At 37.1% G+C, this 17,081-nt stretch overlaps 1 protein-coding gene across 14 annotated transcripts in view; it reads right to left on the bottom strand.

Moving 5' to 3' along the window:
* The window catches only part of tjp1a (tight junction protein 1a), a 186,034-nt gene that overhangs the window by 61,992 nt on the left and 106,961 nt on the right, over positions 1 to 17,081 (bottom strand). Inside the window, exon 1 of one of the 14 annotated variants that reach the window (XM_056461586.1) lies at positions 8,654 to 8,998. The exons of the other annotated variants lie outside the window; for them this stretch is intronic. The gene's annotated coding sequence lies outside the window, so the exon portion shown is untranslated. Of the gene's footprint in view, positions 1 to 8,653; positions 8,999 to 17,081 lie in introns of those variants that run through there. 14 annotated transcript variants of the gene reach the window in all.

The following is a 17,081-nucleotide window of genomic DNA, read 5'->3' as shown; positions in this document are numbered from 1 at the left end:
GAACTGAATAGTGATTTAAATACTTAAAAGGATTTTAGAAATAAAACAGAAGGAAAACATGTACAGCAGTTTTAAATAATAATGAATTAAATGTATTATTCAATATATAATATAATTAAATGTTAGTAATTGACTGTTTTATAACCTTAATCAAAATGCAGCACAATAATCCTTTTTTTTGTCTTGAGCGTTCTTTACAACACAAAAAAGAACACAAAAAGCTTCACAACTAAAGAGAGCTAAGGTCTCCTAAAGAAATGTGCCTTTATAAATGGGGTATATGCACAGACTTTTCATTTCAGTCAGCCAGCCTCAGTGCTTCTGGTGAACTGTCTTTCCATTATAAAATTGCTATGTTTAAAGGTCTGATTTCTTTAAAAATCAGTTATCTTCACTGCCAGGTAGATATACAATATAAAGTGGGTCTCAGATAGAAAAGAAAAAAAAAACACTGCATTAACCCTCGCCATGTATTTAAAATATGACCCATAACATTCTGTGCTCGCCTGCTGATTAGGGCTTGGTGATTTGGCCTAAAATCAAAATCTCAATTAATTGAACCTTTTAACTCTATTATAATTAATGAACGATTCTTTTATTCATTTATTTTTTTTTTGCGTATTATTTTACTATCAGAGATGAGCAGATTAGCTCACTGAATCTGCTGTTATTATTCACGCTGACCTATCATCATGCCTAAAACAAAGAATTAAATTATTAAAGTGACGATCGGGTGCGGATACATAAGCTATCAGATAAAAGTATATGTGCAGGCGGGTGGCGGATGGATGATTAGTATGAAGCCGCGGATTCGGCTGTCATTTCAGCTGATCCGCGCATCTCTACCTCCCATTCTCTTTCTCTCCATTTCTGTAGGTCCGCCTTCACGACAGCGGATTGGTCAGGAGACCGATCTATCATCATTGGATGACGTGGCGCGAGATATAGAAAGGGCGTCAGGAAAAGCAGAAAAGAGCGCTTTTTCCTTTGATCTCGTTTCTCGTGTATTTTGCTGACTTGATTATGATTTTTGTTGTTTTTGAATTTAAAATTATTTTGCATTACTTTTGCCCACTTTCAGAAATTTTGTGTTTTTGTTCATTTTTTATTTCGATTGATTTGTCAGTTACTTTTTGGCTCAGCTCTTTCCCGTCATATTGAGCTATACCTCCTCAAGTTCACTCTTTTCTCAGAGTAAGGTGGATAGGCAAGATGTCGTACGACGTACATTTTGCAAACATGTAGAAAACGTATTGTTAAAGACATCAGGTAAGAGGTGAATGTCATCTTTGGTGACCTTTTCTTTTCTTTTATCAGTTTCTAGCGAGGTATTCATGAGTTAGAATTGTTTTGTTATATTTCTTTCTTTTGTTTGGCTTCACTATTGTCCCCTTACTCCAGTTTAACAAATTTTTGTTTGATACTTTGTTTGAATTTGCTACTTTATTAAATCATTTTTATTATTGTAAATAGTTCTCTTTTATGTATATTTGGGCATTATTCTGGTTTCATTTTTGTACATTAAATCCCTTTTGTTGGCAGTTCTGTTGTCAGTCTTTTGCTTACACCCTCACATTGTGAAATTAGCACACTTTAAATGTTATTCCGTATAAGTAAGTTTCGTGGAAGTTACGACAGATAGGCGTGCGCCTTGTCTACAACAGGAATTCCATTCATGTACTCCACTGGAAAACCAAAATCTTCCCACACAAGCGACTTAAATGTGTCTGAGAGATCTGCAATCTCAATATATGCGAAGCAGCTATCCTGCGTATACAGTAGTATACAGAGTGTGATCGCTCACTCAAGAGTTTCGCAATGAGAGTTTCGCGATACGTATCGTGGTTGGTGTACCGCGATATTTCGGTTCGGTTCTGAATGTCGATTTCGATTACTTTGATTAATCGCCCAGCCCTACTGCTGATATTGACGGTGCTAGCGGTTCCATAATCTTTCATCTTGATTTACACTTGAACAACTAAATGAATGCTTCAGTCTAATTAACGGATTGCATATTAATCACATTACAACATCGATGCTGTAAAATATGCTGTAACATTAAGCTTTCACTGGAAGTTTATCATTGGCTGAAAAACACTAGTAGTGCGTATACCCCATTGACCTTAATTTTCAAAGATTTCTCTGTACAGTTTATTTTAATGTACAGATCCTGTACAAAGAAGGTTTTTCAAGTTGAGGGCCAATCAATACTGCATATTTTTTTCTAATACTGCATCACAATTCGTATACTTCCCATCCTAAATAGTATTTAAAATAGAATTAGTATGTTCCAAACCATAGTATGTTGAAAAGAGCATGCCAAAGTTTCCCGGATGGTGTACTATTTCCATTAGAAACTCAAAGTGTTGTCAGTGCAATAGCCTAGAGGTTAGTGCGCTGACATATGGTGCAGTAGCATTTCAGGGCCTCCCGAGTTCGAATCCCAGCTCGTGGACATTTCCCATCCTTACCCCCTCTCTCTCTCCCACTTCGCTTCCTGTCTGTAAAACTGTCCTATCCGCTTAATAAAGACAAAAAGTCCAAAAATAAATCTTTAAAAAAAAAAAGAAACTCAAAGTGTGGAATGGTCTGTACTACAACCGTTAATATTGCTCACAATGTATTGCATGTTGGATGTGCATTCGATTAGAACTACAAAATCGAGGGAAAAAGTGTAAACAAACTACAAACATGAGACCAACCGTCAAGTAGAGAGGCTCCGATAAGTTGTTTAAATGACTATTAATTAATATCTAGCCAAATGGAAAATATATGAATTACGTTTTCCATTATTTATTTCATCTGCAACAACAATGTGAACTTATATAAAGACGTGTTTGGACATTAACATCTGAATCATAATTACCAAAAGACCTAAGAAAATTTCTCTGCATGAAAGACTGGCGAATGTCACCTGCTGGATGATGTGTCAAGATGATTGAGAGGTGATGAAGAAAGAGTATGTCCCAAAGTTTACATACTCTTCTCTTACACACTCAGTATTTTCTTCACAAAAATAGTACAAACTTTTAGAACGTATTATAAGTATGCGAATTAGGATACCATAAAACTTTAACTAATAATTTTATACAACTAAATTACCTAAAAATATACAGCATAATTACCGCTGACATTATTTTAATCATAGAAAAATCAGTAAATATCTAGAATTTTTTACATAAAAGTAAAAATGTAAAATTTACATGAAAGTTTTACATAGCCTCACAACACACACTATAAACACCCATATATACATATAATAAAACATGAATCTTCAATACATCCCCCTTGTACATTTCTGCACTAAACACAGTTTAACCCTGTGACCCGTTTACCACGCTGCTCAGCAAGCACCTCATTCATGCCCCTAATTGCCACAGGAGTAACATTCAGTTCATGCCCCCATTTCTACCCCTCTCTCTCATGGTCAGGCTTTATTGTGAGAGGATCTGACCTATTTGAAAGGCATCTACCTCCCACAATCTCAACAACATACCTCTGTCCCCTCCTCTGACCCTCGTCCACACATTCCTTTTATGTGTCTGTAGGGTCAGAGGTGCTGGATTCATCGGACTGTAAGAGGCGACAGCAGGGGCCCGAACCATGAGAAAAATGCCCATGCAGTGAGCCATGTGACAGACACTGAGAGAGAGGCCTAGGGGGTCTTGTCCTTGGTGGCGGATAAACAGCAGACAGTTCAGGCTTCAGAAGAATGGCCCCGTTACGCCTGTGTGAAGGCTGCGGCAAGATGACCAGCAGAAACTGTAAAGGCTAGAATACACTACTTTTAGTCAAATTTTGGCCTCCATTTAGAGACCGGACAATTCGTTATTAGCCTTTGAGAGCCAGAGATGGAATAAATTACTTATAAGTTTGTTGTAATGCTCATTTGCTATGCTTGCAAGGCATCATTTTTGCTATCTAACTGTGGCTGTGCAATTAATCGAAAAGTAATCAAAATGAACATTCAGAACTAGTGATCAATCAAACTTTTCCAGGTAAATTTTTTCGATTACTTTCCCTACCACATGTGGAGTCATGCGATCCCGCTCTGTTAAGGCTCATTTATACTTCTGCATCAAGCGCACGTATGGTCCTGCGCAACCTTCACATGGCCACATACCTGTGCACCTCTCAAAAAATTTAACTACACTCTCTGTAATTGGTTGGTTTGGTAGCGGTGACAAGCACAGGCGGCGCTGAGAGCCGCAAGCTCGTTGGAGCATGTGTTTTCAGTGTCAAGTCCTGTGGAGGAGCTCCAGGTGAAGACTTTTATTTTGTGTTTATCTTACGATTATAATTGTTGCACATCTGCCTGTTCCCGCCTCTAAATGAGCGAGTTTTAGCTTCTTGTACATTTAAAGTAGCATTGAGAAAAAAACCCATTAAGAAACTCAACACTGAGGCAAAAATAAATAAATAAAATAATCGTTCATTAATCGTAATAGAGATAAAATGTTCAATTAATCGAGATTTTGATTTTAGGCCAATTCGCAAAGCCCTATAACCAACCATAAGCCAAGCTCCAAATGCCTGTGCAAGCTTCTCAATGACAAATTTAATGTATAATAAAATATTTTAAAATATTTTAAATAATGTAAAAACCAAACTATATTTGACAGTAGCCACTGAGTTACAGTATTTTTCTTCAAAATCAGGTTTGCAACAACATAAGGAGAAGAACTCTCATTTTTGACTGTTTTATTACTTTAACAATTCTGGTTCCAACTAAGCTGTCACCTAAGCTGCCCATTAACAAATATTTTGATCTTTTTAAGGGATAAAGAATAGATAATATTTCAAAAAAAAAAAAGACTGCCAGGGCAGCATGGTGGCTTAGTGGTCAGCGCTGTCGGCTTATAGTAAGACGGTCACTGGTTTGAGTCCCAGCTGGGTCAGTTGGCGTTTCTGTGTGGAGTTTGCATTTTCTCCCCGTGTTTGTGTGGGTTTCCTCCGGGTGCTCCAGTTTTCCCCACAGTCCAAAGACATGCACTATAGATGATTTGAATAAATTGGCCACAGTGTATAAGTGTGTGTGTGAATGAGCGTGTAGGGGTGTTTCCCAGTAGTGGGTTGTAGCCGGAAGGGCATCCACTATGTAAAACATATGCTGGAATAACTGGCAACTCATTCTGCTTTTGCGACCTTTGATAAATCAGTGTCTAAGCCGAAGGAAAATTAATGAATGAATGAAATTGACTGCCCACAGCTGCTAGTTGTGATCATGATTTTCAATGCCTCATTCAACAGTAAGGTATGAGTAAACATACATGTTTATATGCAGATATTATATGTGGGTAACACAAAAAAAAACTAAGATGAACGTGACCTTCAGGTTAATACAAATGAAGGCCAGTTATACTTGCTTGTAGTCTTTACTGGCCATCAAAGTGAGTTAAACTAAAAATTGTCACCGCTTACTCATCATTCCTAAAAATTCCTGAGTTTTGTTCATCTTTGTCACACAAATAAAGACATTGTTCAAAGATAAATGTCTTATGGGTCTAAAATGGATCAAGGGTGAGAAAAATTTTCATTTTTGGGTGAAAAGACCCTATTAGGTCCTGGGATTTCATTCCTACTTAACCAATTGCTCATGCTCACAATGCGGATTTTGTGTGTGGTCAGGTAACAGTCAGACAGGAGAGTCACTCCACAGAGCTGGAAGCCATTTATAAGAGTCAGGCTAAGCACTTCTGATTCTCTAATCTAATGAGATTATCTTTTAATTAATCACAACAACACAGAGCTCAGCGTACGCACAGCATTCTGCAATCTGAGCAGTGTGAAGCTAAACAGATAAAACCTGACTCCTAAAACAACACTTCAGACACAAGCAATTTGAGATTTTAATTCCATTAAATATTTTAAATCCATTTTCTTGCAGACATTGCAAACACAATTTTTAGTTTGCACCCAACTAAATCAAAAGAAAGTCTCATTCTGCAAAATAAAATAAAAATCCAACAAGGTTCTAAAACAGCAGTGATCCAATAATTCCCTACTAGCAGCACTAGCAAACAATAAGTCTTTTTGTGCACTACAACGCCTGAGTATATTTATACATTCACGTTTATTCAGGCCTGAGGCCTAGCTGAAGTAGTGCTGTGCCAAGAAACAAAGGGCAGACATGGGCAGTCCAACTTAGAGCCAAAGAATAATTCTTCCACTAAAGAGAGTCTTTGTTTCAGGCAGACCTCAGACCTGCCAGAAAGAGCGCAGAGGTTCAAAGAGCCCAGAGAGGCAGCTAATAGTGAGCTCTGACAGCCAGGTGAAACTGAGAGGCTTTCTAGCAGATCAGTGGCCATCTTTTCTGGGCCACCAGCTTCACTAAAGCAGGCAGTCAGCTTAAAAGGTTGGGCATCTCAAAGAGATTTCTCGCTTGATCAATAAAATTGATGTGGAAAGCAACTGCTAGTTAGCAGTGCCCTGGAATTTGATGGCGATAAGCAGTTTCAGGGTGTTTGCAAGTGATCTGCGGCACTTGTAGCTGTTAAATAATGAGTGTGCTGGTCATTAGACCCCTAGCACACACTAAAACAGCACACCTATAATTTACAGACTAAACACAGGTTTTTGCAGAGTGTTTCTAACAATACCGATTGCTCTGCAAAGTAGTAGGGAGGTGCGCTCGTACCTGAATGTGGAAACTGAACTTTCACTCCAAGAACATTCCAGAAAGAGTTCTCACGCCTACATTGAAAAAAATTCTAATTACAAGTATATTAGCACAACACAGCCTGGATACCTTTCTTGTGAGACGTCTCAGTTCCCCCAGCCCCGGAAATTACAGATATTACAGGAAAAATGGTGCCTTGAACCGTGTTAATGTAGAGGAGCTAATAAAGAGCAGATGTAAGAGGTGTAATGTAGAACTGCCAAAGACACTTCAACCTGAACCACTAATCTATTATTGATGATGCAAGTGTCAGCAGCATGAAAAAAGCCACACACAATTGTCTATTTTCCACACTAAAGCACAAATTATAGCGTTCAAGCATACCGTTTAGGGCAAGATATTAGTGAACAGTGATGATCTTTTAGTCTTCAACTCTCTGCTAAAGATTAAAGTCTGAAGAAGTCTCCAGTCGCTTAGGTTGGCAACTATGTTTTTTCCGCTTTAGACAGGAAATTATACATTATACTAACTCCAATATACTACTACTTTGAGAAAAAAATGGGTGAACTAGGGTAGAAATAGAGATTCGCAGCATATTTATTTCACTAGTATAACATACCAGTAATCAGTGAGGTCACAATTACCACCTACTGTATAATACTGAATTGTGTATTTGCCTGCTATAAGAAAGTTGTGTGTTTAGGAAGGAACAGTCAACAGTTGACACCAGTGTGTGAGCAGAGATCTGATTAGACTGGACAGGATGCAACCAAGAGCTGGAATTTACTGCAGGAAGCTCTTTCCTGTTTGTAGGGAGTATTTTCAGCTTTAAAATTAAACACTTGAGCCGTTAGACTATCACTTTGAGTCTGCCCAGGAGTGCTGAACAGAAAAAGGTGCACAACATAAAATCAGATTGAATGATTAGAATCTTTTTTTTTAAATGATGCAAGTGATTACACTGCTATTCGGAAATGTGGAATCAGTAATCATTTTATGCTTCTAAAAATAAAAAAAAAAAAACAAACATTTGATTTAACAGTTTAGCAAAGCTTTGACTGGTAGTGTTAGCAACAAATTTTCTGTTATCAATATCAATAATTCAGAAGATTATTTAGAAATGTCAGCACATATGAAAATGTAATTTCATTTGCAACGTGCCAAGACTGAGTGGCAATTGCACCCATTTATCAAGAATTTAACGCAAATGATCAAATGAAGGAAATGTTTTCTGTTGAAGTCGGGTAGACATTTTTACTTTCATTCTCCATGCTAGCAGAACGTCAGTTATGAGCGTCAGAAATGCATGAACACAATGTTTGACCAATACATGATTAATAGCAGTCCACTTCAATGATTTGGTAGGAGTTCCAGCAAACTATACCGCCAGACCACCCTTTTCAGGCAGACTCAGGTACGATTTCATAGAAACAGTGTTCATATTAGCTAAACAAATCAAACTCTGACATCAAACAGCCTCATGTGTGCGCCAATGTAAGCCCCCCTTCGGGTAAGAGTCCAAGACTGTCTAATGATGCCAGTCACTAATAATGAAAATAATAATAAATAATCCAGTAATCAGAAATGAGAAACAAGATGTTGATCAGATGGTATGATATATGATAAATCAAGACCACATCTGAAAATTAAAAACATTAAATATTTTTTGCAGTGGACATGCATGAAACGTGGAGGCAATCTGTGCCAAGATAAAAGACATAGCTGGTCCAGCTACAGTTACACAACAGGCCACTTTTTCTGCAGCCCATCCTGCAAAGCCTAAACAGTGATCAGTCAATCTGACGACTCTACATGCCGAGACAACACACTGCAGATGTTCTCTGAAGACAAGCGTCTTAAAAACATTGTTTTCCTTTATTTTCCTTAACCTAATTTATGAAATTCATTCACAATTAACATTTAACAATTTAACAATTAACAAATTCTGAGCGTGGAACCTATTTAGAGACTGTACAAACATTGTTGCATGTGAGAAAAAGCATAATCCTCTCTACTGCAGAGTGTAACACTCACAGTTTGGTGGTTGTTGGTTAAATCGGGTTATAAAAACAGGAAAGCATGTGTCTCTCCATACATTATTTCGGTTCGACCCAAATCCATCCAGACTGCAGCTGTGTGCTGTACACTTGGTCGTTTAATGTAAATCCAAACAGAAAGAAAGCGGCCGGCAATGGTGTCCGAGCACAGAGCGTGTTCCTCCAGCACACTAAAGATCCCTCATTAGAATGACAGACAGGAACTCCACATGTTCTTAGGATGGATGTACACTTGCGTCAGGCAGTGAGAGATGATATCCTGCTTTGTGAAGGAAATATTCCCTTTGCAGTAGTAGTTCCTCACGGCTTCTTCCTCTGTACGTGCGGTGTATGTGTGTGTGTGAGATCGCAGGAGGGAGGAAGACAGAAACACACCCACAATGAGTGGTGGGGGTGTTAGTGATGGGGAAATGAGACACCGTTGCTCATGCTCAGCCCCGGACAGTGTACTGCGTACAGCTGAAGCACACACACATACAGTACCTGCACCATCTTTATATTCAAGCTGTCTACTGCAGTACACTGCAGCATGTGTGTTTATTACCAGAACACACTTGCTTACGCTAATGAGGCATTGCATTATGTAAGACTTCAAGGGCACCAGCACACTGTTATTAGAAAGGATTCATGCCAAATCACTGATCTCAAATGCAAATTTTGCAGAGGTGGTGCAAGTTCTATCAAACTGCATCACACTTGGCCAGTGGGAATTGAAGTGCAATCTGATATACATTTTTGTTCAGTTTTCACTTGAATTCAAACTGACCTGACTTTCCCAAACCCTCAAGACAGATCTTACGCAATCCTAAGCATCAAATGCTCCATCAGAGCTCTCTCTGCATGCAAGCATCCTAAAAGTGTTGCCTACCTCACATCTTAATACAAACAGGAGTGATTTATTAGCAGAGTTAAAAGTTATTTGTAAGGAAAAATATATTAATCAAATTAATCAAATGCGACAATAATAATATTTACATGTCCACAAAAGTATTTTATTTCAAATATAGACTTTTCTATTGATTTAAAGTATCTGCATTAATGAATGCAATATTGCACAGCTTGTCAGTGAACGATGGCTGGCTATGTGCATTAAATGCTGCTACATCTGAAACACCCCATAGGTACAGGACATCAACATGACGTTGTACCCCAAAGTTGTGAGGACGTTGCATTTTGTTTGGAAATGAAAATTGGATTGACATCAGAATCCAACGTCAGGCCATCGTCAATGTCCAACCTAAAAATCAACCAAATATCAACGTCTAATGATGGTACAGCTTGTGGATGTTACCACTACGACGTCTATCAGACGTTGGGTTTTAGTTGCTATACCTGTCAGTATTTAATGTCAATATGACGTTGGTTTATATGATGACTCGACGTTGGATTTTGGTCACTTTTTAACACAACCTAAAATGAACCATATATCAATGTCATTTGACGTCACTATTGGACGTCAAAATAACATTGTACTTAAACGCTGGCTAGACATTGAATTTGGGTTGCCTGTCATCACAACCTAAATCTAACCTAATATTAACATCTAATGATGTTGTGTGCCTGATGGGACATACTGTAGATTTACTACTGATTACAGAACAGCACTTTAACAACAAAATCACCTTCGATTATTCACCACAACCTATTTCTGGAGTACAAATCAGAAAACTACAATGATTTAATAAGTATTATGCAACAATAAACACTGCATTAATGACTCGTGAGCTCTGCCTGGTCACGTAAAACAATTATATTGTAAAGTGTATAAAAAATTTCAATCCTAACCTTTCTTCATACAAAGTAATTCTGCACAAATACAGCCTTGGCAAGCATGACAATCATCTTTAAAAAAGAAGGAAAAAAGCGCAAACTATAAAATAAGTGTCAACAAACAAAGATTCCATGTTTTAACCACTGAAGTACTGTAATATCATATGCACGGATAGCATGAGGCTGCATAATGGCATGACTTACACATATTACAGTCTTAGTCAAGGAACGGTTTTGAGCTGGTAACACCAGACCATCAAGTTCATACCCTGGATTACTAACAGGGATGAACCACCTATGACCATCAATTCTCTCAATCGCTGTTAGTAATCCTGCTTTTCTGGAACATCCTCTGAATCTTAGATCACATGATCTGACATGAGGACTGCATGAAGCATCACAGCTGTAGCTCTCCTTAAAGTCAAGGTATGAAGGTTAGCATTGCCCTTTCCTCCCTGCAGGTAAATGTCCTAATACCATCTGGTTCAAAAAGGATCTTTCTCCACCAATGGTCATTCATAAGCAGCTTTAGAAATATTTCATATTATAGTTTTTACAAACAAAGTCATTCCAAAGGGCTTAAATGTATGAAGCATGCAATGTATTGTTCCTTGTCTGTTGTTTTTCACATCATAGGTTAAGATAATGAAGGGTTTGGGATTGTGCTCTTCCTTATAATGTCACCAGGCAATCATCATTAGCCCCTTTAGCCCCCTAGACTTTTTTGGAAAATTACCTGTAAGTTTCTAGAATAAGATCATATGTGAACAGGCCCTTTTTGAAATTATCTGTAAGTTTAGTTTCGGCAATTTTCCGGAAAAAAAAAGTTGCAACATTACCGGTAATTTACCACTGCTCTGTGTAAACGCAGAAGTAAACTGCTGGAATGAGCATGTACATGTTTAGAACGTGCTGATATGACAACATCCACTCCAGCCAATCAGAACATTCAGACGCAGATTTCCAGAAAAAAATCCAGAACGTCCTTACCTATGTGAACAGCACATTTTTGAATTTTCCGTTAAATTAATTCCATACATTTTGCAGATATTTACTGGTATTACAGTATGAAAGGGGCTTTTGTCAGGTCAGTCACATTGGCACTTCCATTTAATAAAATCCTCTAAACTTATGCAAAACATAGACACTCCGCAGATGATTTGATCTTTGTACATATTTCTGCATGATATTTGCTGACGGGATCCTAAATAAAGCATAGCTTATCTAACCTATATTCACAATAGTGGCTCAGCAGGATTATTTTCTGTTCTCCTGTGTTATTTTTAAAACATGCTAAGGTCACGTGATCTTTCCATATTTTTTCCTTTTCCTCACAATCTGCTTTGGTCCCTGGGCTGTGCCCTGAAAAAAAACACACACTAACTCTCTCTCTCTCTCTCTCTCTCCACACAACCCAAATCCATCTTAAATGCAGTAATCCTTTAACAGTTGGATTCAGAAGGGCTCCGTGTTGCATCTGTTCTGCAGACCTATGATTCTCTGTGCTGTCAGCTTCCTGTTCATTGTGTTAATGATGTGCAATAACATGCCAGCAAAGTATTGTTCAAATATATGCAATTGTCAAGAACATAAAAATATAGAATTTATATTCTGTTACATAATATATACCAAGTTCTCAACAAGAGACCACACTTCAAGCCATTTACTTTGATGACTTCTGAAAAGCAATTTTCCACAGAAACAGGAAGGTTAGCTCATGCAAATTTCAGAGTAGCTGTTATCCACAATACCTCGTGACTAACAATTTACTGGGAAACAAGAGTCCCGCTAGTCCTGCTATAGTGGTATACATGGACATAATGTAAGTCACAAAACTTAATAAATGATAATAAATAAATAATTGATAATAAATCAATCAATCAATAAATGAATAACCAAACATATATAAGTTTTGTAGTTCTGACAAATGATTAATCACGATTATTCACATCTAATAGCTATTAGTAGCCTCTCATCTACAGGCTCGCAACTAACAAATACATCGAATTTATTATCCATATTTAAATTTTTCTTCTTAATTATTACTTGGGTTTATACATTAACAAATCACAAAAATATAAAAGATATCCCCTTGACATAAATTTTTTTCTTCTTAACATAGTAAAGGTATAACATAATGTGCATTTTTGCTACTTTTGGAATGCATAAGCATTACAGTTTTTACCTAAACAACTTGGCCCTTGTAGCCTTACAATCCTCATGAGATAATATAAAGATGAGAAATGTGTAAGCATGGGAAAACTAAAGCTTGGGACACACCAAGTCAATGTGGAAAAACCAGCGCCGTTAAAAACTAACTGTGTTCTCACCCACATCAGCTGTGTCTGGTCATGTCTGAAGCAAAAATCTGCACATGAACACACCAAACAGACAACAGCAAACTGAAACGAGCGCACATTGCACCTGCATGAGAGGACGTGGACGTGTTTTCTCATTTCAGAAAGGGAAACCGGATCTTGCAACGTGCACATGCAATCCATAAACAAAGCATCATTTATTAATAAACCATTAATAAAGTAATTGTCGTTCACATCTTGTGTATTTCCCACAAAGGGATTCATTTGTGCAAATCTATATCAATTGCAAATATTTCAGAAATGCAGCAAAATTACAGTCTTCTTCTGTGTGTCATCTTGACTTTAATTGCTTGCTTGGTAACATTACTTCAGTTTTTGATCTTGCACTCTGATTTGTTGCTGAATAACCAATAACAGTGATTTCTTTAGCTGACAGGTGACGTCGATGCTGAATCAGGCTAACGAGCTTCAAGTTTATCTCAATGAGAGGCAACATGTGGAACACACCAAACAAACTAGCCGGCTCAATGCCTAGACACCCGACCACTGGTTTGGTGTGTCCCAGTTTTAAGTGAAAGAACAAGAACAATCATTGTTCCATCTCCCACACTGCATTTTTGCCTGGTTCTCTTCACCTTCATCAGTTGAAGCACAAGAAAGAAGCCACTGCGATCAACAAATCTATTAAAGACCAACAATCTCCCTATTTATACTCTGTTCTTCCTACTACTTGGCTCAAATAGCCTATAGCAGGTATTCATCGCTGGCCTTAAAACAGTAAGAGTAGTGGGGTACAGGTCATCATTTACTCATGTCATGTCATGGCAAAAGAAAAGTCTCTTTCTCATCTAAATCAATGGGCACCAAAACAGTATGGCAGTAAACATTCTCAAGAGCATCTTGTTTTGTGTTCACGAGTTTGGAAAAACATGTGGGTAAAAAAATGACAAATGTAATTTTAAATGTGCCACTCCTGATTTTCAGGGAGATTCATTGAACTTAATAAAGAAATAATCTATTAATAGCAAATTTTGAAACACACAAACCAAGATGTATAAAAGCAACCACAGGATGCTGAGAGGGAGAAAAAGTGAGAGAGACATCTAATCTGGTTAAGCAGTTCTTGACAATCAAAGTCTAAAAATAGAGCACAGCAGCCATGAATGAGCGGGAGAGAGAAAGATGAGAGAGAGAGAGAGAGAGAGAGAGAGAGAGAGAGAGAGAGAGAGAGAGAGAGAGCACAGCAGCCATGAATGAGCGGGAGAGAGAAAGATGAGAGAGAGAGAGAGAGAGAGAGAGAGAGAGAGAGAGACAGTAAACAGAAAGACAGGCCAATAGAGAGGGGGTTGTTGCCACTGCTGCTGTCGTACTCCAGAAGCTTTGGAATTTAAGCATGCAGGATCAGTGCCAGCCAATCAAATGCCGGCACCTACTGCGGAACAGCACATCAGCAGTGTTCCCATGATGTCACAATAGTAAACGTAGCCATGGTGACTTCATCCGTTTCCCTAGCTGGCTCCCAGTGGACGGAGCACCCATCAGACAGCTACACACGTGGACCACATTGAAAACATGCTCTCATATTGCAGTAGTATAGACTACCTGACTTCCTGTTGTTCTTGTACACAAAGGCTGCAAGAGTTAAATTTGGAGCAATGATCCTCGGCTACACTCCGTCCGACTAATAGAATAATGAAATTTTTAAATAAAAGTTACAGATGATGTCCCAGAGCAGTGTGTGGAAACTGCAAATAGACTACACTGACCGGCATCTGTTTTTGAACTAACATTTTCAAATCAACTTATGTTTGGCTATGCACATTACACCGACACAGATGGGACATTTAACATTTAAGTAAAATCATCTGCAGTTTTACTAAAGGGGAATGCGTTTTTGAAACTCGCATTTTAAAATCAGTCATTAGACAGAAACAGTTTGGGACAAATTTATATATTTATAGATATATATATTAGGGGTGTAACAATCTTACAAACTGTATATATACAATGTATACTTATATATATATATATATATATATATATATATGCATGCATGTGTATATATATATATATATATATATATATATATATATATATATATATATATATATATATATATATATATATATATATATATATATATATATATATATATATATATATGCATGTATATATATATATATATATATATATATATATATATGCATGTATATATATATATATATATATATATATATATATATATATATATATATATATATATATATATATATATATATATATATATATGCTCCGCATGCTCGTAGGCTATTACACAAATGCGATCTCGACTTCTAATACTTAATACTTCTAATATATAAATAATAAATAAATGAATAAATAAATATATATATGTGGTTTTGAAGCTAACAAACAGAGCAGAAGTCAATGATTTAATTTTATTATTTAGCCTGACATGTTTACTGTTCCAAAACATTAAAAATGTTTTTTTTACAGAGACATTTAAAAAAAGAACTTATTTTAGAGCAGTAACCACAATACCGTGAAACCAAGATTTTTATCCAAGGTTATCATACCGTAAGAATCTTATATCAACCCATGTAAGAACGAACTAAGAATGTCTCTCCACTGTTCATGTTACAGCTAAAAAAAAATCAGACAGTTTGAGGTATAAAAAAGCATTTAAAAAACAGGCATAAAAATAGGATAAATAAATGAATAAACAAATAAATAAAAACTCCAATCCTGTGCACTAGGATTACAAAGTTAATCTCTACCATGCTTCCCTTAAAGGTCCTCTGAGGCTGAGAAAAACCATCATCAGCAGGAAAAGGCCTACAGACCATTAACATACAAGCACAGGAGACTGAACAAAACCACCAACTGTGAACACCTACGTATAAGAAGCAGGAGATCATAAATGAGATCTAAAGAATGTGGTGAAACAGCATAATACACCACAGCATTAACGGTCTAAAAAGTAAACTGCAATGCATTTAAGCAGCTATGGCTCTCTGATAAGACCTTCCCTTTCCCAACATTCAGCCATGCAGCATGGAGAACGTGAGCATACCCATTGGCCCATCACTGCAACAGTGTTATAAAGGCTCCCTTGTAGCAAGGTCATCTCTGAGTCAACAGCACAAACCCAAAAGAGCCAGAGCAGCGCACAAACTCTTTAACGAAACTTAAGACTTTCTTAAGAGTGGTTCACCCACACCTAGAGTCAACACTCTTACAGTTCAAAGCACAATGGTAAAGAGGTGTACATTGACTGGATTATCTCTCTTTCGCTCTGACTCAAACACACACCCTCCATTTTATTTTAAGTTTGCAGTGGCAAAGCGCTGGCAGGTCATAGACGATAACCAGGCTGCAGATTCTGGCCTTGCCACAGGAGTTTTTTTTAAATCAGCACTGCACTGACCCAATGAGCACTCAGAGTTATCTGTCCTAAACACACACACACACATAATTCCACAGGGCAGGAATGTGCTGATAAGAAGCCAAGGCCCTTCACACTCTCTTTCTCCTTACATTCTCTCGCTCTGACTGGCCCGTGATTATGTCTGACTTAAAAAATTGAAGACCTCTTCCCCGATTTGTTTTCATAAAATATAGAGAATTCATAGTTAAAATGCTTAAATGAGCAGCGCCATCATTTTAATGATTTTGTTAAATTAATAAAACAATGAATGCTGAATATTTATGCTGCAATGCTATTAATATTTAATCAAACCTAAAATAAAAACTGTCACCTTTAGATGCGCTACAGGAAGGCTGAATCTGAATTGCTCGCTTTGAAATTATGTTCGCTGTGTTTTTATGTTTGCTTGCTTTTCCATTTTGGTTCAAGAAGTGTTCATAATTGCACATTTTTAATGTTTTGTTATTATCTCTCATGGAAAATGAGAGAAATCTGTAAAACAAAGAATGCTGGTTTAAAATACTGGTTTAAAATGTCAGATTTTAAGGTTTAGCTCTAATATCTTATTTGGTGTTTAACAACAGAAAGGATCAAAACAGTTTTACTACTTAATATTTTGTATAGTTTTGTCAGGATTTTTTTAGAGGGAGAGGGGGATTAGAAAGTTCAAAAGTACAACATCTTCCTTTTAAAAATATCAACTTGTAACACTATAATGCCTGTAGCTTTTCAGAAATAAAATGAATTCTTGTTGAAACAAATAACTTCTTTAAAACATGAGAGAGCGTATATTTAGACAACAATTTCAACTTTAAACTTAATGCATTTTGGCTTTTCATGTTCACAATGGCATTTTTGGGGGCCTCAAACATGCCCTAAAAAACTGTTTA

The sequence above is a fragment of the Danio aesculapii genome, chromosome 7 (genome assembly GCF_903798145.1).
Source record: "Danio aesculapii chromosome 7, fDanAes4.1, whole genome shotgun sequence".
Lineage (NCBI taxonomy): Eukaryota > Metazoa > Chordata > Actinopteri > Cypriniformes > Danionidae > Danio > Danio aesculapii.
Note: the sequence above shows the minus strand (reverse complement) of the source record. Positions and strands in the feature narration are given on the sequence as shown.